The sequence below is a fragment of the Tenrec ecaudatus genome, chromosome 13 (genome assembly GCF_050624435.1).
Source record: "Tenrec ecaudatus isolate mTenEca1 chromosome 13, mTenEca1.hap1, whole genome shotgun sequence".
Lineage (NCBI taxonomy): Eukaryota > Metazoa > Chordata > Mammalia > Afrosoricida > Tenrecidae > Tenrec > Tenrec ecaudatus.
In genome coordinates this window covers 71,304,772-71,323,013 of record NC_134542.1, presented here as the reverse complement: position 1 = coordinate 71,323,013, position 18,242 = coordinate 71,304,772, and the positions used below count along the sequence as shown (strand labels likewise).

The 18,242-nt window shown below is 40.7% G+C and overlaps 1 protein-coding gene across 1 annotated transcript in view; it reads left to right on the top strand.

Annotated features, from left to right (window-relative positions):
- Window positions 1–18,242, top strand: part of B3GALT1 (beta-1,3-galactosyltransferase 1) — a 620,075-nt gene that overhangs the window by 125,875 nt on the left and 475,958 nt on the right. The window lies entirely within an intron of this gene.

Below are 18,242 nucleotides of genomic sequence, written 5' to 3'. Positions count from 1 at the left end.
ATGGAACAAGCAAGAAATAGTTGCACCTAGAACAATTTCAGGTTGGGTCCAGAGGGAGGCCTGGTGACCACATATCAAGTTTGATCCAGTATAGTCACAAATACAGGGATCTATATCTTGATAGTAAAGCTGTTTGAGGGCCTTGCCTGTGGCTGGAGGGGATCTGCCAATAGCTTAATCTGGCTAGAGAGTCTACAGAACGATTTTGGGCTTCCGCTGTCCTCCATAACCTTCTGCAAATTGGGTGTTCACAATTTAGCTTCTGATACTTTTCCCTTTGCCATTTTGGAATTTTGTTATTGTCATCTTGGACCACCCAAGCTGGTGTGCTTCCATGTGGACTTAGTTGGCTCCTCACTTAGACGGCTGCTTACTTAAACACAAGCCTTTAAAACACCAGACACTATTCCACTTGATAGATGGGTACCATCTGCTTGCTCTCTCCCCCAAACTTGGCTGTAGCATCTTCAGTGATCATTTCTTGAAGGTGAGTACGAGCAGGACCCTGTTATCAGAACGAACTGTTCTTGGATTGGGGTTATTGTTCAGTGGGGGCCTAGAATCCATCTGCTTGTCCCTGGGATATGCTCGATTTCGGTTTACTTTGGCGGCCATAATGTGACAAAATCAAAACCTGTGTAAGACCAACTACACCAACAACAGCAACGAACCAACCAACAGACAACCAAAAAAAAACCCAGAAAAACAAGCAAACTAAAGGCAGAAAAAACAAAAACCTATAAAAACAGAAAAGAAAACCATACCCTGGTCTTTTGCATACTGATGGTGGTTGTTTCTTTTCTTATACATTATTTGGATTTTTATCTTTCTATTATCGTTTTGCCCATAGAACTTTATTTAGTTTCTGTTTCTTATTGTTTCTGTGAAGTCTTCTAGTTTATGAAGCAGAGGAGGATGAGCGGCACAGAGATGATAATTGATGCAAGGGTTTATAGGGGAGGTCGGGGTGGGGTGGGAGAGAGGGCCGGGGGTTGGGGGAACAAACAAAGGATCTGGGAGGGGGAAGGAGCACTTGAACTGATATACTTATTTTAAATTTTAATAAATCATTTTATTGGGGGCTCTTACAGCTCTTATAGCAGTCCATACAGCCATGTGTCAAGCACATTTGTACATATATTGCCAGCAGCCTTTTCAAAACATTTTCTTTCTACTTGAGCCTGTGGTATCAACTCCTCATTTTTTTCCCTCCCTTCCCCACCTTCCCACCCTTATGAATGCTTGCTATATTATAAATTACTATTATTTTCTTATCTTATACTGTCTGCTGTCTCCCTTCACCCATGTTTCTGTTGTTCTTCACCCTGTGGGCAGGAGTTGGGGGGGGGGTAATGTTAATAAGTCCTTCATTGGGCTCGGTTTCCTCTTTCTCCTCCCAGCTTCCCTCTGCCCTCATGGAATCGCTACTCCCATTATTGTTCCTCAGGGGTTTATCTGTCCTAGATTCTGTGTTTTGAGAGCTCTTACTTATACCAATGTATAGGGTCTGATCTAGCTGGATTTATAAGGTAAAACCGGGGTCATGATAGTGGGAGGGAGGAAGCATTAAAGAACTAGAGGAGTGTTGTATGTTTCCTTCTGATGCCTGATAGCTAATCCTATCCAACCCCTTGTGCTGTGATCACACAGACTGGTATGCTTCTTCCATGTGGGTTTTTTGCTTCGCAACTAGATGGCCACTTGTTTATCTTCAAGCCTTTAAGACCCCAGGTGCTATATCTTTGGATAGCCAAGCATCATCAGCTTTTGTCAGCACATTTTCTCATGCACCCATTTTGTCTTCAGCAATCATGGTGGGAAGGTGAACATCACAGAATGTCACCTTATTAGAACAAAGTCTTCTTGTGTTGAGGGAGGACTTCGGTAGAGGGCCAATGTTCATCTGCTACATTAATACTTAACATTTAAATATATGTACATAGACCTATATTCTTATCATTATATATAAATATACTTACATATGTACGTGCCTGTATTTAGACCTCTATAAATGCCCTTTGTCTCCTAGTCCTTTCTTCTATTTATTTTACTTTCTTCCTATCCTACTATCACATTCACCTTCATTTGGCTCTCAGTAATTCCTCTCGACTACATTGCACTTCATCAGACCCCACCAAGCATTCTACACCCTGCTTGCCATCAATTTTAGATCACTTGTTGTTCCCTTTTCTCTGGGTTTGTGGATTCCCCTGTTCTTTCTCCCCACCTTCCCATCTCCCAGGATCTGGGGGAACACAACTCATTTAAACGTGATTTATCCATTGGGGGAAAATCTGCTCTAAAAGTAATTAGAGTAATGACTATACAGTTCTTCTTGATATGATTAGGCTATTGAATTTGTATGATATGTAGATTATGTGCCAGTAAATCAAAACAAAACAAAACAAAAAAAGTTCATTCTTTGTCAGTCATCCTTATTCAAACATTCCAACTTTCATATGCATATGAGATGATTGAAAATACTGTCCTTGCTTTTCAACAATTTAAAGAGGTTTTGTGTAGAAGATTTACCCAATGCCATGCATTGTTGGATCTCCAGACTGCTGCTTCCATGAGCATTGGTTGTGGATCCACGCAAGATGAAATCCTGACGACTTCAGTATTTTCCCACTTATCGTTATGTACCAATTGGACCAGTTCAGAGGAATTAGGTTTCCTTTCAATTGAGTTATAATCTGTATTGAAGGTTCTGAATCCAGCTTGAAATTCTGGCAGCTCCTGAGTGCCTCAGTTGCCCTGCTGCCATTGAAAATCGATTTTCTTTTGTCTTGATTGACATTTCAGGGGCTTCTGTAGACCCCCAAAGACTCTAGAGGCAATTGTAGAATTGATTTTTGTACTTCATAGTGATTCCCTACCCTCCTCTAAACACAGAACTGTGCTTTCTATCAAATGCTGCAGCTGAACTAAACCCCCCCCCCCATTTTTTTCTTTCTTTCTTTGCTTTGACCTCAGTCCTCCTCATTGGAGTGAGAAGTTGCAGGAGGCGGGAGGGAGAGTGGCCCTTGCTGCGAGGGCTCCGGCTCCATTCGGAAGGCGCTGTGCTGGACCTAGTCACACAGACCTCACCCACGCTATGCGCTGGCATCAGTGTCACCCCAATTTGAGAATGGGATGTCCTTGCATTGTAATTGTTTTTCCTCTTTACCAGGAAAAAAAATCACTCATTGGACAGTGATTCTGTGCCGTGTAGTTTAGGAAGCACACACTGGGATAAATAAATCCACTTCACCACCAAACAGTCGAAACTCATTGCCATCAAAGCAATTCTGACTCTGAGTGACACTGAGGCAAGGCAGGCCTGTGCCAGGGGTTCCTAGCCTGCATGTCTCTAGGAAGCAGTCCAGCAGAGCTTTCTCCCGTTCCCTGCATCTCAGGAAGATGTATCAGAGTACACAGAAAATCCCTTATCTTACTGTGCAAAGAACTAATATATAAGACCCAGAATTTAACCTATTGGGAGCACTGTTGATCATACAAAACGTCCCTTGTAAAGTTACTGAAAGCATGGAGTCTCTTGCCATAAATAAACTATAAAATATGACAGCCTTTAAATTGTAGTATTTTATTCCCAAGAATGAATAGTGGTATACTTGTAACTTATAAGCAAGTATTGCATGTCTTAAATCTGCCTAACGCCATGTCAGGTACTGTAGGCAATATGGAAATTGTGTGATCCATGGCTCCTGCCCATAAGCAGAGTCTTTACGTGGAAGGCAATTATAGATGACATTATATAATTGCTAAATTGTATAATTATAAACAGCAAATGCCATCGGAATTTAGAAAATGTAAAAAAATTGCTGTGGAGCAAACCAGTTAGAAAGCTCTTCAGTGAGATATTGGGTCAATCCACTTTAAAAATCACTTTATTGGGGGTTCATCCAACATTTCATACCTATCAATTGTATCAAGCATATTTGTACATGTTGCCATCACCATTTCCAAAACCATTTTTACTTGAGGCCTTGGCATAAGCTCTTTTTCTCCTCCCTCCCCCGCTCTTCCCCCCCTCATGAATCCTTGATCAATTATATGTTGTTATTATTATTTTCACTTATGTTTGCATCATTATTCATGCTAAAAGAAAGGAGAATCTAAAGTCATGTCCGAGTTCATGTGTTTTAATGTGTCAAGATGCATCTGCTCTGAAAACACTCAAAGATAATTGTCTCTGTGATTCAGTGTCTGCTGAATCCATTCACAGCCATTACCCGGAAACAGATTCCTGGGACTGATCATGTCAAAACTGAGAAGAGTCTGTTAATAATGATTTTTCCCAGCAGAATTCAATAAAATTGCACTGTATGAAGCTATCAGGCTTAACAAAAGTTACTGCTGTAATCAGAATAGTTGCTGTTAAGCAAAATGGGGTTTTTGTTGTTGTTTTTTCTATTCTCTTTGAAAATGTAATTTTGGAATTTAAATAAAAAATGGTTGATGAAGGGATAGAAGCTGGATAACTTGGCAAACAAACGCAGGGTACTGTCAAAGAAACAAGAGGCACAAATACTGTGAAGTTGTTAGATGGCCCATCTTAGTTACCTAGTGCTGCGATAACAGAAATTCCACAAGCCGATGGCTTAGCAAGCGAAAACTTATTCGCTCATAGTTTGGTATGCGCTGAGTCTGAATTTAGGACATTGGCTCTCAGGAACATTCTCCAGCATTGACTTTAGGGAAGGCCTTTATGTCCTCCAGACATCTAGGAGCCCAACCTGCCCTGGGGATCTCATGTGCTTTGACTTCCCATAGGTTTAGGAGGTTCCCATCACAGGAACCCCAGCTCTAGGTCTCTCCTCTGTGCTGGCTTCTCTCTTCTTTACCTCTTACCAGAAGATGCGTACCACACTCCAGGCAATCTCCCCTTACATCAGATCCAGACCGTGACCCCAGAAAGAACACGGTCAGTTAAGTAAGGATGATACATAACATGATACCGCCTCATCCTCTTCAGCATAACCTAATCCTGCCTCATTTACCATTGGCAAAGGCTAGGACTCGCTGCATAGCCCAAGTGGAATATAATCACTCTTCTCTACAGCAGTCAGTAGCAATCCTAAGAGAGATTCTGAATAACCTGGGATCCAAAAGCAGGCGTCAGAAGACCCGATTAGTAGGCAAACTCTGCAAATGCTCAAATCTGTGGCCCTTGAATTAATTCCCCCAAAACAGTGACCGTTATAGAACAGAGTGGAATTGCCCACAGGGTTTCCAAGGTCCGAATCTTTATGGCAGCACAGGACCACTTCTTCCTCCCTTGCAGTGGCTGGACTGGTGCTTTCCAATCGCCAATGCCAAGCGCATCAGTGAGAAGCTGAGTGCTTCACCGCCGCACCACCAGGGTGCCTCTGCAATGGCTATCTTGGTGTTAATGTTTAAATCTTGACACGTCTACTTCTGGATCTGCAGAATTGGCAGTGATAGGCTCCGTGACATGTCTCCTCACGAAGCAAGGATCTTTCTCTTACAAAGCTCTCCATCCCTCGTGCCAGCAACAGTGCCTGGGACATGGGAAATAATAACTATTGAGCGAACGCCTCTCCTGCTTAGCTCATGGGAATACCGTGAAGATCAAATGAGGCGGTAGACATGACAACATGTTTAAGCACCGTATGAACACCATTGCGTGGAATGGAAATACCTTGAAACTTTCAAATACTATCTTTTCTAAGCAGAATTGCTTCTCTAATTACCCAACTGCAATGCATTGAGCACCCAAACTGCCAAGTTTGCTTTGCTTTCTTCTGTCTTTGTTGAAGTCATCCTTCCCCATTTGATTCGGGTCCCACACCCATGGAAGAGAGGGGTCTTGAATGCCAACCAAGAGGTAAAGGGAGGGAGTTTTGAAACAAAAGAACATCTCAGAGATCCTGGGATGCCTCTCGTGCTACGAAAGGAGGAGAGGTGTCAGAAGACCTGGTTTTATGGGCACATTAAAATGAGGGTGACAATAATGTAATTCTAGATCAGTGGACTGGCAGACTAGCATAATATACAAGGACGCACAGATGCTGGGACCTCATTGATCACTGGAATGCCACCTGCAAATATGCCAGCGGGAAGACACAATTAAAATGATGTAATCTGAGGCAGAGCTCTCTTTGGCACTTAAAACAGGAGTTTTCTCTATAGGTTGTGTGTGTGTGTGTGTGTGTGTGTGTGTGTGTGTTGATTTCTAAAATGGTGAGGCAAAAAATAGTATGCAAACCATATTTATATTGAGATGGATCTTCAAGTCCTAGAGCTCTCTCACCCGATGCTCATTTTTGTGTAGCTGACAAAGAAAATGCAGTCATGTGCTGCATGATGTTCACTCAGACAATTTCCAACTGCATTTGTCTCTGATCCCAACCCCAATTGGGAATTTTGAAACAAAAGAAGTCCCTGTATTAACAATTCAAGGTACTTACAGTGGTCCATAATAACACTTGGACACTACTTTGAGACATACATCAAAACATTATTTATGTATTAAAGTCATTTTAATGTATCTAGTAGTGTTTCTTTAATATTATTTATTCATAGAAAGATTACTACACAGTAGGACAAGCATTTGAATAACAGAAAATAGATATGAACCCTACCTAACTGTTATGATATACGTACAAATTCAATTTAAAGACAGATGTAGGAATAGAACAATCCAGGTACTGCTTTGTCTAACATCCACATTCTATGATATCCTATTTCCAAAAGCATCATGGAGACATTAAGTGATGCATGGCCGTAGACACTGCTGTTCTCACAGCCCTTTCTTCTTATAACCAAGGGGGTTCTGTGACGTATTGTTGACTTCTAGCAATAAAAGAAAACTTGCATCTACTACACCTGATTTTTGGCTGCAGACAGACAATGAAATTTGAAAGCATCTTGTTTATATTCTGTGCCTTAGGGTGCACATAAGAAGAGGAATAGAAAATTCTTTCGCCAACATTTTGGAGGGAACACTGCGTTTTCACCAAATGTACACACATATGCCTACACATCTTTCCCCAGCTGCTCCTTCTGGTTAATATGTTTACTTCTACAAAACTCATCTTGCCAGTGATTTTATCAGCCTTTCTTATTACTATAAATCTGCCCTATTACATAATAGGCAGCAGTAAATAATTTATATTTATTACTGTACACCATGCTGGCAACCTCTGGATGAAAGGCACTTGACACAGCCAGTAAAGTCTCTGTTTGTCTGTGTCTGGTATGGAGTGCAAATCCCACAATGCAAACTGGATGCCTGCTTTCGGCATTTGCTAATGACCCAGTTAAGTTAATTTTGAAGGTCACTGCTCCGACGCTTTCTTACACATGACTCATATACTCGACCCACATCTTCAGTGAAGATGGTGGTAAGTTGCATGAAGTAGTCAAAGGATCCTTCATGAGTTTAAATGTATGCCATCATATAAAAAAAAAAAACCACAACAGAATCTCACCAAAAGGGAAAAGCAAAAAAGCCTCACCTGCAAACCAAAACCAAAACAAACAAATAAAAACTGATCACAAATAATATATTTCCTGAAGGATAATGGATAGTGTAATAAGATACCTGAGAGAAATCCCTTTTCAACTATCTCTAGGTGATGTCTAAATCTCCAGTTGCATGCTGGGTGGACAATTGCCAGAATATGGTTATCAGAATTAACTCTGCTAGCAAATTCATGCAGGAATAAGAGGTCTGCGCTGAGGAGCTGTCTTTTGCTTGATATTCAGTGCCAGATTTTCTCAGGCGTTCTTCCCCCCTATGTCATTCTGCAGCGGTGCACCCAAACGTATATTCTTATCTGAATACCAAGTCTGTAATGATTCCATGACTTTGTGCATGATTTAGATGCACTAATGTTGTAATTATGACCACAGTGGCTACGTGTGCTAAAGCAAGGCACTGAGAAAAGTATGTCCATTGAATTTAAATGAAATCAGAACGCCTGTTTAAGAACTGATCTAATTGGAATGGCAGCTTTCTGACATCCACCACGAAATGCCATTGGTTTTTGTTTCGAGGTACCTTTGCTTCATTTCATCAGTAACTTATCACGTCGAGACATGTAACCCGTAAACTCTAAAGCAACAATCCAGGGAGTATTTCATGGGACTCGAGAAATAAATATTCTTCATATAAGATGCACATCTTAAATCAATCAAATCAAGGCAAAACAATTTGACCTGCTGGTGAGAATGGTCTCTAATCCTTATCAGCATGATGCATGAGACGCTTTACCCAACTGTAGAACTCTCTCCTGGAAAATCATGTGCAGAGTGTATTGGCCCAGAGGAGTAGTGATAGAAATCTGAAGCCTGAAGGGCTCTCGAGATTTATTTGTCCTTCTCTTCGTTTGTCATGGACACTGTGAAGCACATTGTCAGGGACATATAAAAGTCTTAATGCATGATTGAATGGATGGGTGGATGAGTGAATACCTAAGTAACCTGAGAAATCTGCACAGAAAGGTAGTGTCAAGACTCTCAGTGACACTCGCTGTCACATGCACTGCTGGTACGTATTTCAACTTGAAAAAAATGGCGTGGCACTCGTAGTCAACTTGAAGATACGCCGTGACCCTGCATAGCATATGTATCATATGAGTTCTTGCTTACGTACTTTAGAATTTATGGACAAATAGGTAAAATTGAATTTTTTCCCCAAACTGGATTCAAGCTAAACTCTCACCAGCACTAAATGAATAAATAAATTGTGATATAATCACACAATAGAATATTATACAGCAATTAAAGAGACAAAACTCACGTCTACTACTCTGACTCTATTTTTCAAGTGCTATAAGGTGCAATTGAATCGATGACAGTAATTTTGGTTGGCTTTTGTTTTTGTTTTTCAATAAAAGCTGAAACGCACAAAGGAATGTTTAAAATAGAACTCAATTTATACAAAGCCTAAAAAGAAGCAAACCTAAACTTTACTATTTAAGTAAAATAAATAGATCTACACAATCAGGGCATCAAGGATATTAATTTTCAGGATAAAACAGTTACTTGTTGGAGAGAGGAAGGAGTGTGATTAGGAACAAATATCAGTCAGGGAGGGAATCTGGGTGCTCGTGATTTTCTGATGACATTAATTATTACACTAGTCTTCACTATGTAATTACTAGACATTTTATAGAAGTTTAAATGCTTTCCTGTGCTGAAAAATTTCATAATAAGAAGTTCAAGCAAATAGAACTTTAATCTGACTCACATTGATTCAAATCTATTTAGAAAAATTTGAAAGTATTTATGTTGGTCAAAGAGTTCCCAGAAGATAGTTGACTATAGGAAGCAAAGATCAATAATAGTAGATGATAACACAGTATAAAAACATTTTGTTGATAGTTGTCTTAGCCAAATTCTGATGTTATAACAGAAACAATACTGAACGTGGATGGCTGTAGCATACAGCAATCTTTTTCTTGTTTGTTTGTTTGCTGTTTAGGAGGTTAGAAGTCCTAATTCAGGGTGCCATCTCCACCCTGATTTTTTAGGGGGTAGGCTCTGAAGGAAAGCCCTTTATTATCTCTTAGCTTGTAGCCTAGCTCCTTAAAAGTCTACATGTATCTGGCATCAATCATCTCCCAAGACCAGGAAGTTCTCATTGCAACTCCCTGCTCTTCTTTTCAAATCAATGAGATCACTCTCCTCTCTGCTTACTATTTTCTTTCTTTAATCTCTTGAGAGATATAACTCATAACCCAAGCAACGGTATGAATGGACCAACCATATCACTTGCGTCATGCCTTCTTATAAGCCTGTGATTCCAAACACTCCCACACTAACCCTACATAATTCACTAACTAGAGAGATTAGGATTCACATAACGTAAAATGGAAGATGATGACTTCATGTCACATAACGGAGAACAACAAGACAATACTGGGCATTGTGGCCTGAGCAAGTTGACAGGGGAGGTGATTGGAGATGGGGGTGGCTCTTTGTGGCATAGTTCAGTCCACGGCAGTAGCCAGTGCTATACTTGCCAAGTCATAAGGGTCACCTATTATATGAGAATTATAAATTATTAATGAAAATAGCCAAATAGTCAAAAAATGTTATGTTACTTTTCAGATAAAGCATTCCAGTTCAAAGGGAATTGTCCAAGTTTAGACAACTCTACATGCTATTAGCATAAATGTAGACCTCTCTAGTCAACTTACATCCTCTCTGTTAAAGAGGAACACTATCCATACACTTCTCTCCTGACAGTGAACTTATTGGGGAAAAAAAATGCTAAGCTCACCTTCCAGTTCTGAGTGTAAGTTTCCTCTCTTTGAGAACATGTGTTTATTCATCTCATAATGCTTCTAATTTTCAACTTTCTTATTGATGTCATTAGCGATAAGGTGAGATGAGAGGGATTGTGACTTAACAATATTTACGGATTCTACCATTAGTTCGTTGCATACAAAATAAAGCATTATTCATTTAAAAGAAATTTTGAAAGGGAAGAAGTATAGTTGGAGATTTTGGTGGAAGTTTGAGATTGGCATGAATAATGTTGCCCACAATGGGCAATACCATCCTCTGAGGGGTGTGGCAAGCTAGATCCATGTGGGGGTATGGGGCCTCACTGCCAAAGCAGATACCTACACTTTACCCTGGATGACGGCCTATTGTACAGAGTTGTTATTTGCCAGAGGGGTGCTAAGTTCTTTATTTAAAGGAGGCAGTACACCAAATAAGTTTGAGAATCTCTGTCATAAAATTCTAGAATATTAAAAGAATCCATATGCCTGCTACGAATATAAGGTTGAAATTAAAAGGTGGGGTCTATCATATGCCTTTTTATACACATCTTTATGATTCTGACTCTGTAATGAAAGGAAAACACAGAGTGAGTTTAGCTGGCATGCAACACGATGAGCCCACCAGAAACACAATGACCCCACCAGAAACACAATGAGCCCACCAGAAACACAATGTGCCCACCAGAAACAAAGTCTTCCTCAGTCTCTAAGTTATTGAAAATTTTACCAGGAAATTATGTGAGGTTTACAGATTGCTTTTCATGTGAAGATTTTTTCTTTTGAAGAATGCCTTTTGGCTTATGTCTGAATTTCACAAAAAATAAAATATGGCATTATAAATGTTAGCAATATTTATAAAAAGCATGTACCATGGAGACTATAAACAAGACATCAATTTTTCAAGCAATAGCTCCTCTTGAGTTTCTATAAATAAATAAATAAATAAATAGATAAATAAATAAGTGTGCAAAAGAGTTTAGGCCTATAAGTTTTAGTGAGTTAGTTGTTTTATGCAGAAGTAATTGTTCTTTGGTTAAGCCATTTAAATAAAGAAAATGCTACAGCCAGTTCTGGGGCATGTCCTATTTATTCCCACACTCTTTCTTTGTTTCCTTCTCTCTCTTCCCTTCTTTATTTTTAGTGGAAGTCAATATCGGTTATTTTTTAATATCGTGACTGTAATAAACAAGAGATCTTACATTTAAAGTTGTGTCCAATGAGAAGAGGAGAGATAGTGTCATGAAAACTCTATCAGTCCCCTCTAGCACAGAGTGAAATCATTTTACTCAAACGCACAATTTGAATGCTTTGTCCTGGTTCCACAGCCCCAGCCAGTGGCTGAGCATTGTCCTCTAGTGAATCCCACCCTGCAGTTGACCTTTACCAGGGTTTACTGCCTCCTCCCCTCCCCCTTGTGACTAGTGCAAACCCTGGACTGTGGGATCGTCCTAATGCAGCCAGGGATGAGAGCCGGGAGAGACAAAGAACCAGGAGATGAACAAGTCCTTTGGACATATCCCGGAGGAGATGGTCCCACCTCATGACCTACTCTGCTCTGTCATCCTCGCTGAACAAGTAAACCTGTAATGATACCAAAAAGGAGTGGAGAACCTCACCCAGACCGTCCCAGCGGAATTTAAAGACTGAACTTTCACTGGAAGCTTAAGTTCCTCCAAGAGCAGAGCAGACAAATCAATAGGCAGGCCCACCAGAGGCACATAGAAGGTATGGCAGGTTGGCAAGTTCCCTGGGCAATACCGGAGGGGACGCCTGCCGCTGAACAGTTTCTATTAACCTTCACCGTTTCCATGCCAACTGTGAGAGATCATTCAGCAAGTTAAAACGATTACTTTTGATTTGGGGATCCCTTTTCTGCCTCAGTGTTTTCTTCTCCCCTGCCTTCCTCTCCAGCCTGTTCTCCTTCCTCTCCTGTGCCATCTCCTGCCTGAGCCTCCACATCCCAGTGCTCCCCCTGCCATGTGTCTCTCGTCTACCCACCCGTCCACACACCAAAGGCTTTCTTTTCCTCTGAAGAGTTTATAAACAATAGGGACTACTTTCCCCAACGTAACCTTCCATCAAGCGGGAAGGAAGAGTAACCTGGAGAAAGACCAAGGCTGTGGGTGTGTGTGGACCTGCGAACAGCTAGTGTGTGATCTTGATTATGATTGGATGAACGTTACAGAGAAAATCAGTCTTCCATTACCCATTTCATAGTCGTTGTTTGCTTGTCATTGATTGTAATTCCCAAAATGTAATGTCATGTCCTCCCTGAGTCTCCCATCCATATTCTTCCTGCTTTCTTTTCCCTGCCTTCTGAATGTTGGCCTTAGGCCAATCCTGCCCTTTTAATTTCGCCTGGTTCGTTGTCCTAAACAGTGCATACATCCGTATTATGGCTCACCTGATAGCTAGCTTTCGTGAGTGGATGAACGTTGAGCCACAGGAGTGCATTCAGCTGCCGGCCTGGAGGAAGACTACAGCCTCTAGTCTGCAGGATTCCACTTGTCTCTAGCTGGCCAGTAAATCTGGTCCGTTTGATAATTTTTGTTCCACATTGTCCCCCATTGTGTCAAGGAACATTTACTAGAATGAACAAAAGTGAGACTGGGCGACAAGCACCATCTAGTTGCTTTGTCCTCAAGGTCATGAAAACCGAGGCTCACATGTCATCAATCCATTGCACTAACTGTTACCGTGAATGGTCAATTTTCTTCACTCCTCTTTGCACTAGACAGGGAGAGATCAATAGCTGCACTTTAGATAATTGCTTACAAACTTAATTTTAAGACTCTAATTGCCACCTGACAAAGTAAGATGTTGAACATTGTCTTGGTGGAGTGTGTTATGCCAGTTGACCTTGATGACACTTTAGACTATGGTTCTGAGCTCTCAGACCCAGGGACTCAGTCTTCCAAGGTGATTTATTTTGGCTAAGAAGGTTTCATAACTTTCCCTTTGAAGGAAAGCCAGATTTTATGTTAATCTCTCTTTCAGGACAGTGAGAAACCAGGTCACAAGTCAGATTGTTGGGTTAATTTCCAGTGCGCACAATGATGCTAAACACTTTAGCTGGGTCTCAGATGTTTGGTCAGGAGAACAATTTCAGTGCCTGCCATAGGTGCTATTTTCTACAACCATCCCTCTGTAGCCCAGTAATTGAAGTAATTGGGTTTCCTCTTTGAATGTCTCTTGGTGGGTGAGACACATACTAGTTTTCAGGATGGGTGAATTGGGAAGCAGGTCTCTTTGGGGTGAAGATACCCTATGGTGAAGCCCCTTTCAAACATCACCCTTTTTATATCTTTATTTCTGTTTATTTCTGCCCATGTTTATTTAAAAGGTGTTATTGCAATGATGTTGTCTCCCCGAGTCCTCTAACAGAAGAGTGCTCTAGAGGGAGCGGCTGCCCTTTCAGCTGGTGTTCAGGAAAGTTTTCCTCATGTAGACCTGCCCAAGGGCAGCTCGAGCACCAAAGGCAAACCATCCTGGAGGAACATTTTGAAATAAAACCAGTGAAGTAAATATATTATATTCTTGAAATCCTAATTGTGATCTTGGTTCCTGAGTATCCATTCTTCCTGTTTGGGGAATTGGTAAAGATTGTAGACGTAGCATCCCAGGATCATAGAATTGGATTTGGAAAGGCATTTGGAAGAACTAGATTCAGTTTGCCAGAAGCAGTTTTTCTGCATATGCAAGAGACAAATATTTGTAGTGGTAATATACAAATTAACTTTTAACAGTACTATGATTATTATGGTTTAGTTGCCCTCAGCAAGAGCCAGTCTTTAAAAAACAAAAACCAATGGAAAGAGATTGTGTTTGAAGAGCACATTTCATAAATGAGATTATAGAATTGAAATTACATAATTAATAATAGTAATAGCTATTTACCCCCAAAATTTAGAGTAACACTGAAAGGTATTGCTTGCTCACCACAATTCATTAAGATGTGTGGTGTGTCTTGAAGGAATGAGAAATTTGATAGATCAGATTTTAATTCAGCCTTCGGGGTATTCAATAGCAAGTTCATTTGAATATCATTTAAAGGCTATACTTCAAACCTTCAACATAATGTCATTCTAAGTGCTTTATGTTCTGTTTATCTTGCTCTATTTGTGTGTGTGTTTTGTTGCTGTATATGTTTATTTGTCACTGGGCTGGTTAGTTTGTTTTTGTGTACTTCCTAATTCCAATAACACTTGAAACAGCTTACATATATGATGTAGGAAATAAGAATATCAGGAAACAAACAGGCTTGTATTGATTTCACTCTAAAATAATTATGATTTATTCCTCAGCTCAGTTTCTGATCTGAACCATATGTATTGATGTCTCTCTTGGAATATTTCTCATTTTGTGATTGTTCCACAGTTTAGGGTGTCTGTCAGAGGGCAATGGCCCCCATTTGTTTTTCTGGTCATCATCTGAACTTGTGATAGCAGAGAAGATCCAGTGGGAGCTATGTAGCCACTTAGCTCTCTGCTGCTTCTGCACTATTCCGGGGACCCTGAGGACAGGTTGCCTCCACACTCACTGGGGGTGGGGCTGCTGAAGGTGGCGCCTGTCTCTGTTATCTGTGTTCTGGCTACTCTTTGGTTTCTCTCATCCCTTCCTCTCTTCATGTTTCTTCAACCCTCCATCTTCCTCAAAAGTCTCTATGTTCTTTGAGGGGCATAAATATCTGAAAAACAAAAGCCAAAAGGGTTCATCACCTCTTTCTGTTCCATGTTCTGTCACGTGCCTCCCCTCAGGCAATGTAATGGAGTCAGCGACCTGGGAGAATGGGCAAAAGGGAATGGGCAAAACGTTGGGAATGGAAAAGAAGGTGCATTTCTAATCACTAAATAATATTTAGCCGGACCTAAGCACACATGCTGGGGGCTCAAGTTTTGAACCCGTGATCAAAGTCATGGGAAATAAGACAGCTGAGTCATGTGGACCTAGGGATGAAGCCAGCACTCATTTAATGATGTTCTGCGTAACTCTGAGAGATTGACAGCAAATGTGGCCTTGAGCAGGAACAGAACTTGTGGCTGTGAGTATCCAGAAGAGACCAAGAATACCGTTTTCTCAAACAACCCTAAGGCGTGCCAGAAATGTATTCTCTCATTCTGCGTTCAGCAAAAAGCCGACATGAAATGGGCCATGTTCTATACAATATTCCTTTTGTGTATTAAATACACCAAAGAGTGTGGGACCGGTGCTGTTTATTTATTTATTTATTTTGGGTTCTGTGACTGCTTTTATTGTGTCTCACCCACGGTATTAGATGATAACATAACACTAAGGGACAACGGAGGAATAAGCCATTTTATGAGGTCAAAGCAATTCGGCGCAGGAACACACCTCTTTGTATTGAATAAATAAATTATGTATCTCATGGCTCTCTCAGCCCAAGGGGGATTGGAGTAGGTAACAAATACCATACACTACAAAGGATAAACAAAAAAGATACTGCTGTGTTGTGTGTGTGTGTGTGTGCATGACATAAGAAAACAGAGTAAAACCAAGGTTAAGTTTAAAAACCAATGTTGCATGCTAACATTTAGTTCAACAACTTACTCTTAGTTTCCTGGTGAAGAAGCCAAATATTTAGACACTTCAGAGTCCAAGAGATAAAAATGAACCAGGGACTTAGAGAAACATAGCTAGAATTTTTTTTGTCACTAGAAAATTTTTCTCTTTTGGGTCTACATAAAGGGAAAATTAATTCAAATAGTGAATAATATGCTCCGTGACATGTTTCAAAATGTAAATCTGCCAGGTGTCACATGGGTCTGACAACCAGGAATACCCTCTTGTGATTAAGAGAATGGGACTGTCTGGGACAAACAGCTGACTCTGGATTCCGTCTCTGTCTTTGCCGCACATGTGAGTTGGGTACATGTCCTCCTAGGAAGGACCACAGATTTCTCCACTGGAAAAGAGAATAGTACCACCTTACAGCAGCATGAGAACTAAGTAGGGGCTCCGCAAAATACAGTGTCTCACAAATAGCTAGTGACAATTTCTGTCAGCCTCTAATTTTAATATTGTTAATAGTAATTTAGTTAGCAAAGAATTTTAGAGCGCCTGCCCCGTGCATGACACCATTTTAGACAGTGGGATACAATAATGAGCCAGTCAAACTCAGTTCAAAATTAGTAAGTGTAGGGAACTTGAGTTAAAGGAAGAGGAGAAAGATAAATAAAACAGAAAAGTAACATGCCTAGTGTGTTAGGAGATGATAAATGCTATGGAAATAAAATAAGCAGGAAGGAGGATACAGGATGTCTAGCATGGATCCTCTCAGTTTTAAGTAACATGGTCGAGGGAGGCCTCTCTGATGGGGTTGAAGCTTAAGCCATGAACATTTTGGGAGGAAGCATCCCATGGGTGTTAGAGGAACCGGGAGATGGCTTGGACCAAGCAAAGAAGTATGGGGAGAGTGTCGGAGATGAAGTCACAGAGGCTATAAGGGGCCATAAGTTTTAAGATCTGTTGAATGAGAAGGAGCCATTGGAGAATTTTAAAATAGGAGTCATATGATTCTTCTTACATCTCATTTGGGTCGTTGAAAACTGATTCATAGAGGTCTCCTAAAAATTAGGAGAGGTTTTATTTGTTCGTTTGGTTGGTTTGTGATTAATTCAATTAAAAAGTGAAAATGACTTGGATCAGGATGGTAGCAGTGGTTTGGGCCCTGCATCTGAAAAATGTGTAAGGATCTGAAAAAATGCTTTCAGTGAAAGCCTACTAGTGATAATGAAGAAATCCAACGTGCGATTTCTAAGCACAAGAGGAGGCAGTGGTAGCCCCAAAACGTTTGGTCTGAGCAAGCGGAAGGAGGGCAGTCTACCAGCTGGGCAAAGTCAAACAGGTAGACAAGGAAGGCGGCAGAAGGAACCAGTTTGGGGAGCATAATGTGAGCTTCTCCACCATGATCATCAATCAGTAGGCGCAGCAGCAGCAGGGCCATTTTCCTTAGGGCAAAATATCGACATGCCTTCAAATTGCAATTCCAAGTAAGCACTTTCACTGAGAATCTGAAATAATGCCATATACATGTGCTTGTCCTTCAGACAACGTCCCCTGTTCTTTCTTACAACAGAAATTTTGATATTTGGGAACAAAGAATTCCTTGAGATGGCACTGTTCTTTACACTACTGCCTATGGCAAAATATCTGTGCTTTGGTCCTTAATTGATGGGACACCCACTCATTGCCATGGTGTTGAAGCCAACTCGTTGAATGTACAGACAGTTAATTATCTCCAGTGAAGATGAAAAAGAGTGTGGTTGAGTAGTTAACCACTCCACCTTCATGTAGAAGGTCAAGAGGTTTCCGTAGTCAGAGTAGAGAATAATTCTTAGAAAAATAAGCCCCAAATTCTTCACAAAGCATTGCTCTGATAATTTTAGCCTTGAAAAAAAAAAAACAGTTTAAAGCTAATAGTACCAATCTCCACCATTAAAAAAATTCCAGTAATGGACCCATGGGAATTTTCATTTAAAATGATATAACATCTTGATATACTTTTTAGGACTAATTAAATGACAAAATGTGTCCCTGGGCAGCTAAGCGAGTTAATCTTCTTTAAGATGTCCTGGTTATAAGAAGATGTAGTGTGGAGGGGCTCTCTGCCCCAAATGGAAGATGTTTTCCTTTAGAACATTGGTCTGTCAATCCTATTGCTGATGGTAAAGTTACATCATGCCCAGTCTCCTGTTGAGCTTTCTCTTACTTTGAGGTAATATAAGTACTTGGTTGGCAAGTTTCTCTTTGTGAGGTAGAGGCTTGTGCATCAACCCAAAGCAGATTCTCACCACTGTACTGCTCGTGAAGATGGATGAGCCGCCCACCACACCCCCCTTCAGACTAATCAGCTTTGTTGTCTGAAGGGCCGCCGGTCTTCTGGATAAAGACGGTGCCTCAGTCACTTCTTTGGTTTTGAGAAAAATATCTGAAAAAGGTAAACATCGAGAAAGCTCTGCA